Genomic DNA, 22,012 nt, shown 5'->3' on the forward strand with positions numbered 1-22,012 from the left:
GCCAAACTACTATTTCTCCACGTGTGGGGCTGTCTTTTCTGTATTATTTATTTATCTGTTAAATCAGTGATTTACTTTTGCATGGATTTTATATCTAAATGGTTGTAAAAGAGAGAACATGTGAACATGGAAAAGAACACAAGAAGAGCGTGTGCTGCAGACTGTACGTTGTCCCACGAAGCCCAAAGAATTGATTTCTTGACCTTATATGGAAAAGTTTGCATATTCTTGCAGTGAACTTTTACTTATTTGCAGTAGAACTCTGTGTTACCAACATATAGCACAGTGCCTGGAACTCAATATACTCAGTAAGTGTTTTTCAAACTGAACTAAATGGTGAATTTCCTAAGAAAAATCAGGATGAAAATGGTCATCATTTCTTTTTGTTTTCTCAAGGAAGCCAGTTTTTCAAAATAGGACACAAAATTTTTGCTGTCGGGAGCACACTTTGCAGCTCACCCAAACCCAACAACCTATGACCAAGAACACTGTAGTCAAATGACCCAAGGCAAGCGTCTTCCTATGCTGCCAGCAGCAAGGCCAGCAGGTCAGCATTATCTGTCAGTAATCCAAATGAGAGGAACGTGGGGTGGCGGTGGGGAAGGCTCTGCATGACTCAGGGCTGCTATTAACTTTAAAATTTGTTGACATTGAAAGTCTTTATTTAAAAAAAAAAAAAAAAAAAAACTCTTCCTGAAGCACATCATTGCAAAGTACTTAAGAACTTGGTCCAAGAGCCCAAGTGCTTCATCACCAGTCACATTCCCGCTGAAGAAACGATCTAGCAAAGACTGCTCCTAAATCAAAAAATGTGAGATTGTACTTGGCAGCCACAATGCAGGGAAGAAAAATTTGCTTGGAACGACAGCCTTTTGCTCTATTCTTTACACTCACTTTTCTTCTTTTTTCTTGCTTTTTATTTTTATGTTTGCTGCACCCTGACAGCTTAGAGAAAAGGGATGTTTTTCAGAATTTTTTTGAAAGTGGGGTGTTCTGAACTAATTGAGTAAGTTAAATCCAATCCCTTCACAGTTAATCTCAAAAGACACTGTTGTTGGTATTTTCACCACGGCATTTAAGAAGTGCTTTGCAAATGTAGAATTATCGAAACACTCATTTCCTGTTTTAGGTCTGGGCTATATCACAGCTGTGCTCAATTAAGCCTTTTTGAAAAGCAGCAGACAGGAAGGAAAACAGTGCCTTTTCTCTCTTCTTTGTAATTCTTTGAAATAAATAAATAAACCTAACGCTTTCGATTGGAACCCCCTCCCATGCTTTTAGAATTATGGACATATTAAAGCATTGTTTCTAAGCAATGGGGAAAAAAATTGCATGTTTCTAACAAACAACACAATGTAGGGGAGCCCTTTGTGTCCAACTGTATCTGACACTTGCTAGTTTCTGATGGAACTTCACATCTGCCAGATTAAGTCATTGAAAACTCACTATGAAAGACTTCTTCGTGTGCAAAGACCACAGGGTTTCAGAGATGAGGTATCCATGGTATTAATAGATTCTGCCTCAAGAAAGTAAAAAGTATGAGAAATTCAAGGAGTAGCTATAACTTGCAGTCCAGGTTTGGGAGTTTATCCAAAATACTGGCCTGCCTGGCTCTCTTAGCTGTTGTTTGGCCCCATTCTCCCTGCCAGCCGCACCCCACAGTGGTGCCCAACCATCGAGAGAAATCTTCCTACAACCTGAACGGACCAACGTCACTGCCCCGCACGATCAGGGCTCCCCAGTGACTGAGAGCGCTGACTATGAATTTTGGATGGGCATCAAAATCTCCTGCAGAGCTTTCAAAGTGTCTGTATGTTCCTCTCAACTTCAAAAGTGCCTGGATCTTTGGATCTGGGTTGGAGACATGGGCATCTGCATGCCTAAATAGGATCCAGGGGACGCTGCTGCACAAAACCCAGACAGACCATCTCTAGACCGTGAACAAAAGCCAGACTTCTGGATGACATACAGGCCCATTCCTCTGGGCTCATGACCTGTCAGGCCCAAGGAGCATATTTTAGGGCTGATCTTCACAGACTTCTCAGTGGAATTTGAAAGCACTGACGATTTCTTATGACTCAGGAAATGCGTTTCCTTGTACATCGCTGTGTGCTTGGTTGCTCAGTTGTGTCCAGCTCTCTGAGACCCCGTGGACTGTAGCCTACCGAGCTCCTATGTCTGTGGAATTCTCCAGGCAAGAATATTGGAGTGGGTAGCCATGCCCACCTCCAAGGCATCTTCCCAACCCAGGGACCGAACCTGCACCTTCTGCATCACCCACATTAGTAGGCAGATTTTTTGCCACCGCACACCTGCGATCTTGCCCTCTATCACCTTCTTCTGCTTACATCTCTTCTGCGTACTTCCCCTTTCTCCCAGTCTCTGACGCGCCGGTGATATCGGGTCCTCCGAGGGTGCTCTGCTGGCACTGGCCATGCTTTCCCTGGGCACGTGTCCACACCGCCGTGGCTCCAATGACCTCGGTGATTAAGGCCATGGACCCTTGGACCAGCTTTTCAGGATTCAGTTCTGGATCTGTCCCTCTCCTTGTCTTTGTTCCCTCGTCTATAAAATGGGAATAACGGTAGTATCTACATCAAAGTGTTATTCTGAAGATTTAAGGAATTAATATGAATAAAGTACTTTAAGTAATTGAATAAACATCAGTCCTTAAAGCACAGAAAGTCCTGAATAAGCTTTCATTGTCCTCACCATTATTGTCTTTCCGTTGATGACTCACAGTTCAGTTGCTCAGTCGTGTCCAACTCTGCAACCCCTTGGACTGCATGCAGCATGCCAGGCCTCCCTGTCCATCACCCACGTCCGAAGTTTACTCAAACTCATGTCCATGGAGTCGGTGATGCCATCCAACCATCTCATCATCTGTCATCCCCTTCTCTTCCCACCTTCAATCTTTCCCAGCATCAGGGTCTTTTCCAATGAGGACTACTGAGGACTACTTTAGTCCTTCAGTTCAAATCTCTCCCCTCAGTCCTGAAACTACCACATCCAACATCCTTGACATTTCCACTCAGAGGTCACAGGAACTCCAAAGAGAAGTTGCCTCTAACACAGATCCCTCTTCTTATCTCTCATTCCCAGCTTGCTCCTTTTTCTGGGGGGCACAGCTTGGCCAACTACCACCAAACTGGGTACGTAAGATGGGAAATTAGGCATTGAATCTGGCAGCTTTCTATTTTGAGCCACCTGAAATCCACCAACAAGTCACGTTGACTCTTGACTCAAATTCTTTCAGTTGTCTTGAATGCCCCTCGTCACAACCCTGTTCAGCCACCTCAACTTGTTATATCCCATCCTTTCTAAGTATGGTGTCTGTGACTTTTAAAGTAATGTCTCATTTCCATTCTATACTCTCTACTTTAGCCACAGTAAATGTTCTAAATCATGTCAATGACTATCTAAATATGTCCAATGGCTTTTCATTGCCTTCAGAACAAAATCAGATGTGCTTCTCATGGCTAACCATACCCTTCAGAGTCCCCTTTGCTGACACCTCCAGTCTAATTCTCCATCACTTCCCACCTTGGTCTCTATACGCAACTTAGGTTGAAATCTGTTTGGTTCCCTAGCATCATCTCCCTGGTCTCTGACGTTTTGCATGCACAACCCTCTGCTTGGATGCTCTGTGACCCACAGTTGGGCTCAGCTAGTATGTTGCTTCTCCAGGAAGCTCTCCTAACATATCATGTCCCAGTTAGGCATTCTCTCTCTGCATGCCCCAGGATACCTGTTGCACTTATCACATTACATTCTAATTGCTTTACCTTCTCCTAAAATGTAAATACTGTGAAGGCAGAAACTTAACTCTTTCTATTCACTGCAATTCTTATATCACCCAGCACATAGTAAGCATTCAAAAAAATGTGATGAATAAAGCAATGGATACGTGAATACAAAAATTCCTTGTCACACCTTGTGTTTCATCCATGTCAAAACTTGATTCTATCTCTTGTTATTGTTTTTTTTTATAAAATCTCTTTTTATTATTTTTTCCTAAATATGTAAATACCAGTAAGATAAATTCAAAACTCTTAAAGAAAGTAACATCTGTAAAGTATAAGAGATGATAAAATACAGAGTGTTAACATTCTTTAATACAACAGATTTATTATGGAAAATTGTTTTGAAATATTAGCAGGAATTCCAAATGCCACTGGGCCCTTGGGTGTTCGTCTAAAACCTTCTCTGATTGTGGCTAACCACAACATCTTTAACATTAATCTGAGCATCTTATGAGATTTTTCAGTCCTTCCGGCTTTCTTCTTTCTGGCTCAGTTAGCCTGTGAAATCTGGATTTTGTTTATTCTCTACCAATACAAGTACCGTATTTTAGAGGGAAAACGAATCAAAATGCATGAAATGAACACATGGGAAAGATATTATTTAAGTTTCCAAGGAGTGTCAGTGCTTATAAAAGTTATAATATAAGAGCTGGAAGAGAGTTAAAATATCACCAAGTCCAGTGCATTCATTGGGTGACTAGAGAGAGCTACTACTTAGCTAGACAGGTTCAGTAACTGACTACGAATCACCAAAGTGCTTGGTTTGGTGACTTGAATTGAGTCACCATTTCTGGTGGGTATGAATTTGTTAAATCTTGAGCACTTTCTACTTATTCATATGACTTAAGAGAAATTTTATGTAAAGCTTTAGAGGACTATAAATTTCTTTCACCTAAGGTAGTGACTGATTACTTCAGGAGATTCACAGGTAACACGGGCTATGAAAGTGTTGAAGAAAATACCATCGTGATCATTCTTCATACCTCCTGTCTACCTTTAAAGAATTTCTCAGGCTTGAGATCAATATGTACCCTCCTGGCTCAGGTGGGAGTGAGGGGGACAACTACGGAGTTAGACTATGAAGAGAAACAAAAGTGTGGCAAGGATGAAGCAAAGAAAGCCAATAATATTTTGGAAAATTTCTAAGATTCCTTATACAAAATGTATTATTCCATTTTATCCAGCTCTCTTTGGAATTCTGATTACCTCCTAAGGGACAGAAAAGGGAAGAGCCTTTGTTACTATGGGTCTAAAGAAATACACTCCAATTATTGCTTTCTTCGTCTCTTAAGATTCCCTGAGAACTATAGTCATCAGGGTAGGCTTAAAATTTTTATGCAGATTCTTATCTATGCCACTTGTTTTTTAACAGGTACCCCATTCTCAGAGTACATTCTCTATTCTGGCAACAGATTTCTGTCCAAACCAGAGGACTGGTCATACAGTAGATTTTGATGGTCCCAAGAATCACATCTCTCACTCAAAACTTCAAAATTTTCAAGAATCTCAAAATTTCAATGAATTTTGATAAACAATTCCTAGACTTTGAGAGATTAGAAGTTTCACTTCTTGGCATTTCAAGACCATCTTACCCTTTAAGAACAGATTCATATGAGACTATTCATAATGCTAATGAATAAATTTTGAATGCCAAAAATCTCTCTTTATTTTCCCCTTTGAAGGAAACTTATTCATCTCTCAATTCGGCACAAGTTATCCCTGTATGCAGGATACCTGGGGAGCCAGCTTCCAATAGGACGGTGGTCTACACAGTGTGAGATTAGAACTGTTAGCCTGGAAAATCCCATGGACGGAGGAGCCTGGTAGGCTGTAGTCCATGGGGTCACGAAGAGTTGGACACTTACTGAGCGACTTCACTTTCATGCATTGGAGAAGGAAATGGCAACCCACTCCAGTGTTCTTGCCTGGAGAATCCCAGGGACAGCGGAGCCTGGTGGGCTGCCATCTGTGGGGTCGCACAGAGTCGGACACGACTGAAGCGACTTAGCAGCAGCAGCAGCAGGAGCAGCACAAGCGTGAGTTCCATGCCAGCTCACGAACTCACCATGTCAGCTCATCCAGACTCATCCTCTCCACAGCAGGAAGTCACAGAATACATCCACATGTTGAACAGCTCTCCTTGGACAGAGATTTCAAGGTCTCTCCCAATTATCTCCATGAAAAAAACTTGCCTATGATGGGTATAATTGAGGTGTGACCTAAACAAAATTGGAAGAGCTTCAACAAGTCAACCAATCATTCCATAAAGAGATTTATGAAGAAAAGATGTCACGGAACTAGGTTTTAAAAGATACAAGTTTTGGAACTTTTTTCTTCTTATCATAATAATTAAGTAATTTTCAAGTAATATTCTTTGGAGAAACTTTGTAGATTTTTTTTTCAAGGATGACATTTTATCTACTATTAAAAGAATAAAATAAATAAAATCCCACAAAAACACCTAAAGAAAAGCTTCTTCAATTTGATAAAGAACATCTACCAAAAAACCTCGAGCTAACATTGTACTTACTGGTGAGAACTAGTTCCTTTCTTGTTAAGCTTGGGAGCAAGATAGTGGAAACACCACTAGTACACAGCATTGAACTAGAAGTTCTAGCTTGTGCAATAAAATACGAAAAGGAAATTGAAGCCATTCCCAATTGAAAGATTGGGAAGAAAGATATAAAACTCTTTGTTCACAGTTGACATGATCACCTATGTGGAAAAGCCCAAAGAATTAACAAATGTTAGCTCCTGGAACTAATAAGCAATGATAAAAGGGTTTCACGACACAAGATAAAGATGCAAAAGTCAGTTCCTTTCCTATAAACTAGCAGCTAACAATTGGAATTTGAAATATAAAACCACAATATTATTTATAATAGCATTAAAAATACTATAGCTATAAACCTAACAGATATGTACCAGATAATCATGTATAAAACTGCAAAACTCTGATTAAAAAAATAAAAGAATACCTACATAAATTAAGATATATTCTGTGTTCATTGATTGGCAAGCTTAACAATTTTAAGATGTCAGTTTTTCCCAACTTGACCTTTGGATTCAGTGTAATCTCTATCAAAATCCCAGCAAGTTATTTTGTAGATGTCAGCAAACTGATCAAATGTCTATAAGGAAAGGAAAAGGACTCAGAATAATCAATGTGATACTGAAGAAGAATAAGGCTAGAAGACTGACACTAATTGACTTCAAGACTTGCTTTTAAGCTAGAGTAATCAAGACAGTGTAGTACTGGTGAAAATACAAACATATGGATCAATGGAACAAAGTAGCACAGAAATAAACCCACAAATACCCTTAACTGATCTTTTACAAAGGAATAAAGCAATTAAATGCAGACAGTATAGTCTTTTTCAATAGTGCTGGAATAATTAAATCTTCATAAGCAAATATGTGAATCAAGACACAGATCTTACATCTTTCACAAACATTAACTCAAAACAAATTACATACATAAATATAAAACTATAAATATATAGAAAAAAATCTAAGTGATCTTGTCTTTGGTAGTGAGTCTTGAGATACAACACCTAAAGAATAATAAATGACCAAAAAAAATCAATAAACTGGACTTCATTAAAATTAAAAACTTGTATTCTCTTATGATACTATCAAGAGAATAAAGATAAACCACAGAAACTTAGATAAAATATTTGAAAAATATGTATCTTATAAAACACTGGGTCCAAAATCTACAAATGACTCTTGCAATGAGACAATAAAACAGAATACAATTTTTAAAATGTCAAATAATCTGAACAGAAAATCAACATATGGGAAATACGCATGTGGAAAGATGTCCACATATTTGTCACTAGGCAATTGCAAATTAAAGCAATAAATGGGATCTTGCACACCAATTAGGAAGGGTAAACAAAACAAAACTGACAATACCAAACACTGGTGAGAATGCGGTCCAGCAGGAGTAGGTGCTCATTGCCAGTGGGAGTGCAGAAACGGCGCTGCTGCACTGGAACACAGCTTGGCTCTTACAAAGTAAACATGATCTTACCGGACAATGTATTAATCCCACTCCAAGTATAGCAGCTCCCCACCCCTGGGCCCCTGGGTTTCAATGTCTACAGTTTCAGTTATCTGCAAACAACTGTGGTCCAAAATGTTAGATCAAGATTCCAGAAATAAGCAATTCATAAGTTTTAAATGGTACCCTGTTCTAAGTAGCATACTAAAATCTTGCCCCATCCTGCTCCATCCTGCCCAGGAGGTGAACTATCCCTTATCCAGCTGGATAACTTACCCACCATTCGTCACTTTGTAGCCTACTGGGTTATCAGATCAATGGTCATGGTATTACAGTGTTTGAGAGTAAATCTTATTTTACTTAATAATGGCCCCAAAGTCCAAGAGTAGTGATACTGGCAACTCAAACATTCTCTTACTGCTGCTACTGCTGCTAAGTCACTTCAGTCATGTCTGACTCTGTGCGACCCCATAGCCAGCAGCCCACCAGGCTTCCCTGTCCCTGGGATTCTCCAGGCAAGAACACTGGTGTGGGCTGCCATTTCCTTCTCCAATGCATGAAAGTGAAAAGTGTAAGTGAAGTCGCTCAGTCGTGTCCGACTCATAGCAACCCCATAAGAGCAGATCAGATCAGTTGCTCAGTCGTGTCTGACTCTTTGCGACCCCATGAATCGCAGCACGCCAGGCCTCCCTGTCCATCACCAACTCCCGGACTTCACTCAGACTCACGTCCATCGAGTCAGTGATGCCATCCAGCCATCTCATCCTCTGTCCTCCCCTTCTCCTCTTGCCCCCAATCCATCCCAGCATCAGAGTCTTTTCCAATGAGTCAACTCTTCGCATGAGGTGGCCAAAGTACTGGAGTTTCAGCTTCAGCATCATTCTCTCCAAAGAAATCCCAGGGCTGATCTCCTTCAGAATGGACTGGTTGGATCTCCTTGCAGTCCGAGGGACTCTCAAGAGTCTGCAACACCACAGTTCAAAAGCATCAATTCTTCAGCGCTCAGCCTTCTTCACAGTCCAACTCTCACATCCATACATGACCACAGGAAAAACCATAGCCTTGACTAGACAAACCTTTGTTGGCAAAGTAGTGTCTCTGCTTTTGAATATGCTATCTAGGTTGGTCATAACTTTCCTTCCAAGGAGTAAGCGTCTTTTAATTTCATGGGTGCAGTCACCATCTGCAGTGATTTTGGAGCCCAGAAAAATAAAGTCTGACACTGTTTCCACTGTTTCCCCCTAACCCCATGCTGACTTATAAATTAAATGTTATTATAAGTTTGTATGCTGATATAGGAAAAAACAAAGTATATACATAGTTCTGTACTATGTGAAGCTTCAGGCACCCACCGAAGGTCTTGCAACATATGCCACAGACAGGGGGCCCTATGGCTGCATTTATCCAACCAATTAAAAAATTTATGTCCACACAAAAATCTTGATGTGACTATTTATAGCAGTTTTACTAATCATCACCCAAACTGTAAGCAGCCCAAATGTCTTTTTGATAAACTAATGATAATGAGTTGGCATGTAAGTACAATGGAATATTATTCAGTGATAAAAATAAATGATCTGTCGAGCCAAAAGAGATACGGAAGAAACTTAAATGTATATTGGAAATAAAATAGGCCAACCTTTAAAAAGTGACATACTTTCACTTACATGACCTTCTAGGGAAGACAAAACCACAGAGATGGTGAAACCATGGAGACGGTATGGAGATGGATGGTTGCCAGGACAGGAATGGGATGATGCCTGAGCTGTGGGAACTCAAAAGAGCTCAGATCAGCAAGTGGAAGAAGCTAAAGTGGTCCACATAGTAAGGGATTAGAGTTGAAGACATTCCTATGCATTTATGTTTAGTTTGCAGTTGGTACAGATCACTAGCTAGTGAAGTCAATCGGTCGTGTCCTACTCTCTGCGACCCCATGGAGTGTAGCCGCCAGCTTCCTCCATCCATGGAATTCTCCAGGCAAGAATACTGGAGTGGGTTGCCATTTCCTTCTCCAGGGGATCTTCCCAACCCAGGGATTGAACCTGGGTCTTTTGCACTGCAAGCAGACTCTTTACCATTTGTGCCACCAAAGAAGCCACAGAACACTACATATGGAAATACTGAAAATATTTATGTGCATATATGTGCAAGACCTTTTAGAACTAACACCCAAAAAAAATGCCCTTTTCATTATAAGGGACTGGAATGCAAAAGTAGGAAGTCAAGAAACACCTGGAACAACAGGCAAATTTGGCCTTGGAATACGGAATGAAGCAGGGCAAAGATTAATAGAGTTTTGCCAAGAAAATGCACTGGTCATAGCAAACACCCTCTTCCAACAACACAAGAGAAGACTCTACACATGGACATCATCAGATGGTCAACACTGAAATCAGATTGATTATATTCTTTGCAGCCAAAGATAGAGAAGCTCTATACAGTCAATAAAAACAAGACCAGGAGCTGACTGTGGATCAGATCATGAACTTCTTATTGCCAAATTCAGACTGAAATTGAAGAAAGTAGGGAAATCCACTAGACCATTCAGGTATGACCTAAATCAAATCCCTTATGATTATACAGTGGAAGTGAGAAATAGATTCAAGGGACTAGATCTGATAGATAGAGTGCCTGATGAACTATGGAATGAGGTTCGTGACATCGTACAAGAGACAGGGATCAAGACCATCCCCATGGAAAAGAAATGCAAAAAAGCAAAATGACTGTCTGGGGAGGCCTTACAAATAGCTGTGAAAAGAAGAGAAGCGAAAAGCAAAGGAGAAAAGGAAAGATATAAGCATCTGAATGCAGATTTCCAAAGAATAGCAAGAAAAGATAAGAAAGCCTTCCTCAGCAATCAATGCAAAGAAATAGAGGAAAACAACAGAATGAGAAAGACTAGAGATCTCTTCAAGAAAATGAGATACACCAAGGGAACATTTCATGCAAAGATGGGCACAATAAAGGACAGAAATGGTATGGACCTAACAGAAGCAGAAGACATTAAGAAGAGGTGGCAAGAATAACAGAAGAACTGTACAAAAAAGATCTTCACAACCCAGATAATCACGATGGTGTGATCACTACCTAGAGCCAGACATCCTGGAATGTGAAGTCAAGTGGGCCTTAGAAAGCATCACTATGAACAAAGCTAGTGGAGGTGATGGAATTCCAGTGGAGCTATTTCAAATCCTGAAAGATGATGCTGTGAAAGTGCTGCACTCAATATGCCAGCAAATTTGTAAAACTGAGCAGTGGCCACAGGACTGGAAAAGGTCAGTTTTCATTCCAATCCCAAAGAAAGGCAATGATAAGGAATGCTCAAACTACCGCACAATTGCACTCATCTCACACACCAGTAAATAAAATTAAATTAAATTAAAAAAAAATAAAGTAAGCAAAAACTTCTAAAAAAATAAATAAATAAAATAAGCTAATGAAGAGACTTCCCTGATGGTCCAGTGGCTAAGAGTCTGCACTCCCAATACAGGGGACCTGGGTTCAATCCCTGGTTGGGGAACTAGACCCCATGATCCACAACTAAGGATCTCACAGGCTGCAACAAAGACAGAAGATCCCGAGTGCCACAACTAAGACTCGACACAGCCAAATTAAATACAAAAATAAGGTGATGAAATTTTTCTGCAATTAATTGTTGAAAAGGGAGAGGAGATAAAAATTACCTGAGCCACAGGTGGACAGAAGGAAAACCCAGAGCTTTTCAAACAAGAATCCTGGAAGTTAAAGCTGTGAGTAATTGAGAACAAGGATAGTGGAAAATCCCAGCCACTGAGACCAGAAGCTCTTGTGGAACTGCACTTCTCCTAAGAAGGTGATAGTGATCATGACTCTAGCTTCGGTCCAACTAGTCATGTAATAAAGAATCGAAAGATCAGGCCTTCCTTTATCTCACCCTGTAGTGTTGAGATGTCTAGCTATTTTTAATTTGAGACATACTGATAGAAGTTAAATTTTTAAAAACGAAAATCAAGATACCATTATACTTTCTAATTCAGTATTTGTCTGACAACTGTTTAAAGAACAAATAAAAATACTCTGAAAAGATTTAAAAAAAAAAAAAAAAAAAGAAATGCTCAAAATTCTCCAAGCCAGGCTTCAGCAATACGTGAACTGTGAACTTCCAGATGTTCAAGCTGGTTTTAGAAAAGGCAGAGGAACCAGAGATCAAATTGTCAACATCCACTGGATCATCGAAAAAGCAAGAGAGTTCCAGAAAAACATCTATTTCTGCTTTATTGACTATGCCAAAGACTTTGACTGTGTGGATCACAATGAACTATGGAAAATTCTGAAAGAGATGGGAATACCCAGACCACCTGACCTGCCTCTTGAGAAACCTGTATGCAGGTCAGGAAGCAACAGTTAGAACTGGACATGGAACAACAGACTGGTTCCAAATAGGAAAAGGAGTATGTCAAGGCTGTATATTGTCACCCTGCTTATTTAACTTCTATGCAGAGTACATCATGAGAAACACTGGGCTAGAAGAAGCACAAGCTGGAATTAAGGTTGCTGGGAGAAATATCAATAACCTCAGATATGCAGATGACACCACCCTTATGGCAGAAAGTGAAGAGGAACTAAAAAGCCTCTTGATGTAAGTGAAAGTGGAGAGTGAAAAAATTGGCTTAAAGCTCAACATTCAGAAAACAAAGATTATGGCATCTGGTCCCATCATTTCATGGGAAATAGATGGGGAAACAGTGGAATCAGTGGCTGACTTTATTTTTGGGGGCTCCAAAATCACTGCAGATGTTGATTGCAGCCATGAAATAAAAAGATGCTTACTCCTTGGAAGAAAAGTTATGACCTCAACCTAGATAGCATATTCAAAAGCAGAGACATTACTTTGCCGACAAAGGTCCGTCTAGTCAAAGCTATGGTTTTTCCTGTGGTCATGTATGGATGTGAGAGTTGGACTGTGAAGAAAGCTGAGCACCAAAGAATTGATGCTTTTGAACTGTGGTGTTGGAGAAGACTCTTGAGAGTCCCTTGGACTGCAAGGAGATCCAACCAGTTCATTCTGAAGGAGATCAGCCCTGGGATTTCTTTGGAAGGACTGATGCTAAAGCTGAAACTCCAGCACTTTGGCCACCTCATGCAAAGAGTTGACTCATTGGAAAAGACTCTGATGCTGGAAGGGATTGGGGGCAGGAGGAGAAGGGGACAACATAGGATGAGATGGCTGGATGGCATCACTGACTCGATGGACATGAGTCTGAGTGAAGTCCAGGAGTTGGTGATGGACAGGGAGGCCTGGCGTGCTGCGATTCATGGGGTCGCAAAGAGTCGTACACGACTGAGCGACTGAACTGAACTGAACTGACTGATGTGCATATGTCTGGCTTACTATAGAAATATGTGTTCTCACTCGGTTCGATGAAAGGGCCTAAAAGCAATGGCATCCTAGTAGCAATGAGTACATCTAAACCAGACCGTGGTCTCTTCTACAAGGAATCAGCACTGCTCCTTGGAGAAATGACTGATTGTAGAATGGAGGCAGGAGATCCACAAGATGCTAAGAGCATTCTACCACACGAGAAAGTCAGGAAGTTCGCACATTAAGCAAATAAACCACACGTAGAGGACACATCAAAGGAACACAAGAGCCAATCTTACTTTCACTTCTTCCCCAGCTCCAATGGCCAAAGCCAAGACAGTCTTAACACAATAAGACAGTATTGTAATACTTACATGAAATATAAAGTAAATACACACAGTTCTGTAAGGATATACATATGTGAATAAATACATAAATGTGGAACAATAAGCGAGTCTCCCACACAGAATTCCAAATAACTTACATAAATACCCTGCTGTCAAAAGAAAGGGTTAACTTCCCACTCCTTAAGTATGTGGCATGCATAGCAGCTTCCATCCAAAAAGTCAAGGATGGAAAGGCAGAAAAAAAGGGGGACCTTCTGTATGACACAGGCATCTCTGCTCAGCGTCACGTGGCAGCCTGGATGGGAGCGGGGCTTGGGGGAGGATGAATCCATGGATATGTATGACTACGTCCTTTCACCGTTCACCTGAAATGATCACAAAATTGTTAATCGGCTATACCCCAATACAAAATAAAAAGTTTAAAAAATTGTAAAATTTTTAAAAGGAGGTAGATTTTTAATCAAGATTAACATCAACACTGATAAATTGTGTTGTATTGATATATATTCTCTATGTGATGTGATAAAAATGGCACTTTACCTTTCTCTGAATATCATAACTATATTTTAATTATGAAAAACATATTAAGGCAAATTTCAATAGAAAGGTATCCTAGGAAATGCCTGACAAGTACTACTCAAAAATCGTCAAGGTCATCAAAACCAGGCAAAGTCTAAGAACTATGACAGCCACAGGAGCCTAAGAAGACAACATGTAAATATGTACTATGGTATCCCATGCGATCTGGGGACAGAACAGGAACGTTAGGTAAAAACTAAAGAAATCTGAAGTTAAGGATAAGGTATTAACATTGGGCATCAGTATGAATTGATATAGTTCATTAATTGTAACAAAGGTATTATACTAATGTGGGATTTTAATAATAGTGTAAACTGGGAGTATATGGGAACTCCATATATTATTTTATTAATTTTTCTGTAACTCTAAAGCTATTCCAAAGAACGTATTTTTAAAACAAGGAAAACAAAGGGCCTAGTGGCTTTAGCTGGAACAAGTTTAGTAAATAAATGATAATATTGTAATACAATCCAAAGAGTAAAATAAATATCCTTGAGTCCATTCTGATAAAAACAAAATAAATAAACAAACAGACTCGATGGTGAAAATAGAACGTTCTTGTTGGAATACCCAGTAAAATTTGCTGCAGGCAGGAACCACTGATAGATGTTGACATTTGTGTACAGAGTTTAAGGACAACAGGGATTTCCATAGCCTCAAAGCATCTACTCTAAAAGAATTATTTATAAATTGCAAAGGGAAAAATAGTAACTTGGCAGGGAAGAAACTAGAAGATCCCACTTTGAGGATAAAGGTTAACATTATCAGCAGCAAAGCACTTTGACCTAATGTACCCTTGATCCAATACACAGAAAAGTACATTATTGCATAAATCCCGTGCAGCCATGACAAAACATAAGATGAACCTACAGTGGACGTTCTACAGAACAACCATTCAGCACTCTTCAAAAGTCTCAAGGTCGTGAAAAACAAGGAAAAACTGAGAGACTCTCATGGTTGGAGGAGACCAAGGTGACATGAAAATAAATGCAATGTGAGAACCTGGATTAGATCCTGAAACAGGATGCAAAATGAAAAAAGTCTGTGGCTTAGAAAAAAGTCTGTGGCATCAAACAATGTTGACTCCTTAGATGGATAATTATAGTAGAGCTGCATAAAATGTTAACACTAAGGGGCCAGAACCACTTTGCTGTACACCTAAAACCAACACAACATTTTAAATCAATTCCAATTTTTTTTTTTTTTAAAGAGAGCCAGGTTTAAGGAGATAAGGGAATTCTTTGTACTATTTTTGCAACCCTTCTGCAATTCTAAAAATATCGTAAAATAAAAGGTAAAAAAAAATGAAATAAAGCCAAATCTTCCTTACAAAATTTTTTACACCAATGAGAATTTACTCATTTTGTTTGAGAAACTTTTTGAGGCAATGTCTTTTCAGCTAAGTGAGGGCATTTAGCTAAGAACCATCAAGGGATAAATAATTTCTGCACTCTTAATTAAATGATAAGGCAACATTTTCCTTCTTTAAGAATGTAACACCTGTTTCAAAATATATATTCTCCTGTCATTTTTAAAACAACAAATTTCTTGCTCTATAATGTATTCTAAAATACCTTCAGCTTGGGAAGGAGATTTCTTTCAGGTCAAATGGGTTTCAATTATTTGAGAAACTGTATTTAACTATGACTCAAAGCCAGGTGCATAATAGAAGCCAAGGAAAGAAACAACTCACCCAGCCAGTTCAGACATCCAGTGGCTTTCTTTAGCCCAATAAGCTGCTACCATAGTCTCCAGTTTATCAACAGCTAAGTCTCTTAGAAACGCAATGTGACTTGCACATTCCATGAATGTATTCATTCCAGCAGTAATTTTACTGAGAAAGTACCTTTATCTGTGAAAATTATTTAGCTATAGAAACTAAATACAAACTTTAGGGGAGTTTGTAGGTAGAAAAACCCAGAGATTTTAATCCACTAATTTGGTAACATAATGGTAGGACTAGATTTAAAATATGCTATTTGATAGTCTTCCCAAGGTTCCAATTCTATTCCAAGGGCCAACTATAAGCAAACTGCTTTTCAGGCCCTGAAGAGACAGAGCTCTCTGTCACGGGATGTGATCCTCCCCACCCCACCCCGCCCCAGGACTCTTGCATTAACCCAAATATCACTTTATCTTTTTCTTAACTGAGTTATAATTAACATACAATAATTTATAGGCTTCAGGTGTATGACAGAGTGATTCAATATTTTTATGAAGCATGAAATGAGCACAGCAATGAAACCAGTTCCCATCAGTTACCACACAAAGTTCTCACAATGTTATTGACTATACCCCCCTGTGCATTACACCATATCCCCAGGACTTAGTCATTCTGTAGCTGGAAATCTGTAACTCTTTCTAGAAAAACATATCTTCATTTTTTGTTAGTTTATGTATTCAACAAATGTTTACCATTTATCTGGACCAACTCTGTGCTCAATACTGAGGATAAAGACATGAGAGAAAAGGAACATGTTCATGTATTAGTGATGGTGAGGCTCATGAGAGCCCATCACAGTTCCTTCTGAAAATTAGGTACATTCCTGCCCTACAGGAGCAGACAGATGGCTTACACAGGGGAGGGTGAATCTCATGGAAAGGAATAAAAGTCTTCAGGGGGAAGGATCGCCATTTACTATAATTCTCCACTTCCCTCACTGGACTGGGGACCATGGTTTCTCATGTTTCATGACAAGGACCAAAAGTTACTAATGTTGAAGGAAGGAAGGAGATTAGTTTCATTCTGTCCTTTTCAATAGACGCTCCAATGTAGATAATAGATGACATATTTACACATTAACAGCGTGTTTCTCTGGGATGTTGTGAAGGAGTGTTTCTACATATTTCTAATCAGTCATTTCAGTTGACTGACTCTGAAGCTCTCACTCATGCTAATCTACCTCTAAACCCATGGGGATTTTAATCTGATCATGTCCCTCAGAATTAGGCTCGCTGGACTTCCCTGGTGGCTCAGATGGTAAAGAATCTGCCTGCAAAGCAGGGGAACCAGGTTTGATCCTTGGGTTGGGAAGATCCCCTGGAGAAGGAAATGGCAACCCACTCCGGTATTCTTGCCTGGAGAATTCCATGGACAGAGGAGCCTGATGGGCTATAGTCCATGAGGTCACAAAGAGCCAGATACGACAGAGCAATTTTCATTTTTACTACACCAGAACCAGCATTAATTTTTATTCTGTTTCAACTGCAGATAGCTAAAAGATCAGGAAATTAAAAATTTTATCAAGCACGTCTGAAAGCATTTACAGAGTTGTTGTTGTTATTTTTTGGGTTTTTTTTTTCTGCTGCCAATCTCTGCCTAACAAGGTTATAATTATTTGCCTTGGCTTATTATGCTATTCACTGTTATTAATTATTTCATAAATCCTCAAAAGGCAAAGATTTGAAACTGAAGCTGAAGTACATAGCAATTCACAGAACTGTTCTGGGGATTTAAATGAGGTAACTAGTACTTTGGGTGGGAGATAGGAATTAACACATATTTTTTAAAGATGTTGTTATTTGAGACACAACTTGACTACTTGGTGAAGGAAGTATTCCAATCAGAAGAACCAGAGTTAGAATTAGGTTAGAATTCTAATTAGGTTAGAAGCCAGAGTACAGGGAGAAAATAGAAAACAGTCACCAAATGAATAGGATGACAAAAATGAAAATGTGTGTGATTTAATTATTTTCCTCATGGAACCCACAGTCTAATGAGCTATGCCTGGAAATTCACTATCTAGAGAGAGATGCCTAGAAAGGCAAGTTAGGAATACGATGGAGACCAGGCTGAGAGGATTCTTCAGTTAACAAGATATAGGGAAGGATTTTCCTGGTGGTTCGTTGGCTAAGACTCCATGCTCACAATGCAGGGGCCCCAGGTTCAATCCCTCCTCAGGGAACTGGGCCCACCTGCCAGAACTGAGCTCACTCAGGTTTCAGCTAAGACCGAAGACCCCGTGTCCTGTGACAAAAACCGGGTGCAGACAAATGAATATTTTTTTAAATTAGAAAAGTAAGTTACAGGTAGCTACTGAGGATTTTTAATTATGAAAAATAGGTGCTCAAACTTATACTTTATGAAATTTAAGCCAGAAGCACTATTTAGGACAAATTGTAGTGTGATGAAGAAAGAGGCAACAAGAAGTCAAATAGCATGAGAAGCACCAAGAGAAAGAAGCACTACGAAAGAAGGTTTTAAATCCTACAGAGGCAGGAGATGGATGCTCCCCACCCCCAGGGTAAAGCTATTGGGGATTCATTCCCTGTGGATCGAAACTCCAAGACGAGAATAGCAGGACAATTAAGACAGGAGGCTGGGCCCTGCACAGACCACGTGTTTCTCTTTCTTGAAGTCAGACTTCCCTGACGCGCATGCACAGAAAGGCTCCTTGGGGTCAAAGAGGAGTTACGTCAAAGGGTGTTCTACCTGGATGCCTTTTCGGTAAAATCCATCTTGACTAAGAGATGTGTGCACACATATGGGACGGTCCTGAGAGTCACCAAATATGGACTGCGAACCAGGCAAATCAAAATGACTGGTCAAAGGAAAACTGGAAGAAATGCCCCGTAAAAGTAATTCAGACTGCCGCCAGGGCGCAACCCGGAGACTCTCTCCCTGAGTCTGCCCGTACGTCTATCCGCAAATACTGTACATTTTCCCCCTCCAAATAAATACTTTACTGTTTCATCACTTTCCATCTTTGTGAAAATTCTTTTCTGCACAACTGAAGGGCCGGGACCCTTGTCACCGGCCCCTGGTCTGGTGGCTAGGATCTGGAGTTTTCACCACCACGACCCAGCCCCGTCTCTGGCTGGGAACCCAAGCCCTGCTCCAAGTCATTGCAGGGCAAGGCGACCTGCAATCCTGGCTGGTCTATAATCCCTCGGCTCAGAGCATATCCACTTTCCTCACCGCTGTGTTTTCAGTGTGCAATCTGGGATTAGGCAAGCAACAGGGCCTCAGGAAGGATTTGCTGAACAAATGAATTTCATCCAGATATTTTTATTCTTTTTGAGCAGATAGATACATTATTAAAGTACAGTTGATCTTTATTAGTTTCAAGTAGCCAACAATGATTCAACTGTTTTCATAGATCATACTCCATCTAACATTATTATGAAATGTTAGCTATATTCCCTGTGGTGTATTATATTAGTAGAATTATTTATTTGTATTATTTATTATTATAATTGTAATATATATTTCTGTGTTATTAGAAAATGTGCTTGTTTTATAGCACTTTGTGCCTCTTCGTCCCCTTTCCCTAACTTGCCCCTCCCGGCATTTCTCTCCCAACTGGGAGACACTAGTTTACTCTCTTTATCTGAGTCTGTATCTCTTTTGTTACAATCTTTTTTTTTTTTATAGAACTCCTAAATAATTAGGATGAGATACACATGTGATATATGGAGGGTAACGGACAGGCATCCCATGGGTAACTAGCATGTCCCGTGGCCCGAATAGTTAACCCCAGAGGTTCTCATACAGATGAAGCTGAGTTCTTCCATCTCACTCATGGAAGAGACTGAAGGATTTCTGATCACACATTCAGACAGGATATAGTCCCTTGTAAGAAAACTGCTAAGGACATTGATCTCCACGAAACTAGGTCTAATTTCCCGGCAGTTCCTTTCTCATCCTGGACATCTGTTCTTAAGAGCAGACACCCAGAGTGGCAAAATAAGTCATTCTGGACTTTGCTCCCCTCATAGGAAGAACAACTAACAGCTCTTGATGAAGAAGACATGGCTGAGAGAATCCTGGAACCTGGTGTTTTGAGGCTGAAGAGCCCCATGCACGCAGAGACCAAGACAGACTGCATTAGAAGGTGAGAAAAGGGGTTAAACGTTGACTGCATCACCCTCCCCAAGCCAAGGCGGCACTACAGAGAGGTCTCCCCAAGTCTGTGTTCTTCCAGCGGGGAAACAGCGCCCAGGAAAAGGTGGGTCACCTGGCAGGAACCCCTGTTTTTGTTCTGACCTTCCCACCCCACGCCCGGGATTGCAGAGGCATCTGCAAGGCTCAGCCACTGGAAACTTGATTGAACAGACAGGGGGAGAGGGCTCGAGGCCATCCCTGCTCAAGCAGTCATCCCCATGGGAAGCTTCGCTTTTCTACAGAACAGAGCAGGCAGTGTGCTCTGGTCAGGAAACTTGGGGAGCAGATCTATCTGATGTGGCAGCGAAGCAAAATACCCCCCTGCTCACAATATGTTCCCCTCCCCCCCCACCCCTTTGGTATGAGAAAGAAATCAAATACTCAGAATCTTTTCTTTTTACTTTTCTATTAACTGCCTAAAAGAATAGAGACAGGGGGCATATTCCAAGAAAGAAAGCAATCACCAGAGACATTTGTGATGCAGTGTGAGCGAAGTGTGGTAGACAGTGAGGACTGAGGTGCAGAAAGCTTCCCCTCTTTCATAATGTCCTTTATGAGGAGTTCTGGGTGAGTGCCCTCACCAGACAGGTAGCTGAGTCACAGCGCTGCCTGCGGGGACGCCATCTGAGCCACAGTCAACAGGACCGGGGCACCTGCAGGCCGGCTGTGCGCCCTGGGCCCTGGGCTGGGGGCGGCGGGGGAGCCGAGGCCTCCGGAGAGGAGGCCGGACCACGCCCAGGCCGGCCGTGTATTGAAACCAAGCCTGCAGGTAGCACAGCTCCTCCCTGCTGGCAAGTCAGAGAAGCACTGGGGGTTTGCGGAGAGGCCCTGGGTGTCCCCCCTGACTTCTGAGCTAAGCCACAGCCCGTCCATTGCGGCTGAGATGCCTCCCGGACCGCCGCAGTGGAGGAGCGCTGGACAGTGCACAGCCCGCCTCTGGAACCAAGAGGGGGAAGGCAGACCTGACCGCCCAAGGAAAACGAGGCCAGGCATGGCCCCTGAGATCCTCAGACAGCGGGAGTTACAGCTCAGGCTCAGAGCAGTTGGGGCCCTCCAGTCTTAAGGCCTCTTTGAGAAACATGGGGACAAGCCTGAAGCAACTTCTCTCCATCCTGCCTGTGAGGGGCTGAGACAGAGCCCGGCTGCTGCAGAGAGGGCCTCCCACCGCGGCCTGACAAGGAAGGGCTGGAGAGAATCACCTGGAAGCTTGCTAGGTCAGTCATACCTGAGCTAAGAGCAGCGCAGATAGAGTCTGTCGCCCGCAAACCCAGCGGTCCTGCTTGACCAGGAAACTGGGAACAGGTTGCGGTGAGCTAAGACAACAAAGAACTTGACCAATTTTGGAGTGACGAGGAATCCAGCTTGTAGCCCCACTAAGTGCTGAACATAACCCTCAGCCTGTCTGAGCCGGGACCCTAACCAGAACACGTAGGGAGCTCATCCTGGAGCCTTGCTTTCAGTGGAACAGAGCACAAGGCCCATGGCTTTTCTAGCTGCACAGCGAAACCGGTGGACTCACCTGACCAGCGGATTCGGTGCCTGCCCTTGTCCAATGCAAGGGGTCAAACAGTAATCTGTTCAGGTCTGGAGACCCATTATGCTGCCTTCCAGGTCAAGGAAGCTGATATATAGCCCCATCTACCACTGCATGAGAAATGCTGGGCTGGAAGAAGCACAACCTGGAATCAAGATTGCTGGGAGAAATATCAATAATCCCAGATATGCAGATGACACCACCCTTATGGCAGAAAGCAAAGAAGAACTAAAGAGCCTCTTGATGAAAGTGAAAGAGGAGAGTGAAAAAGTTGGCTTAAAGCTCAACATTCAGAAAACTAAGATCATGGCATCTGGTCCCATCACTTCATGGAAAATAGATGGGGAAACAGTGGAAACAGTGGCTGACTTTATTTTTTGGGGCTCCAAAGTCACTGCAGATGGTGATTGCAGCCATGAAATTAAAAGACGCTTACTCCTTGGAAGGAAAGTCATGACCAACCTAGATAGCATATTCAAAAGCAGAGACATTACTTTGCCAACAAATGTCCAGGTCTA

This window comes from Bubalus kerabau, chromosome 2, assembly GCF_029407905.1.
Source record: "Bubalus kerabau isolate K-KA32 ecotype Philippines breed swamp buffalo chromosome 2, PCC_UOA_SB_1v2, whole genome shotgun sequence".
Classification (NCBI taxonomy): domain Eukaryota; kingdom Metazoa; phylum Chordata; class Mammalia; order Artiodactyla; family Bovidae; genus Bubalus; species Bubalus kerabau.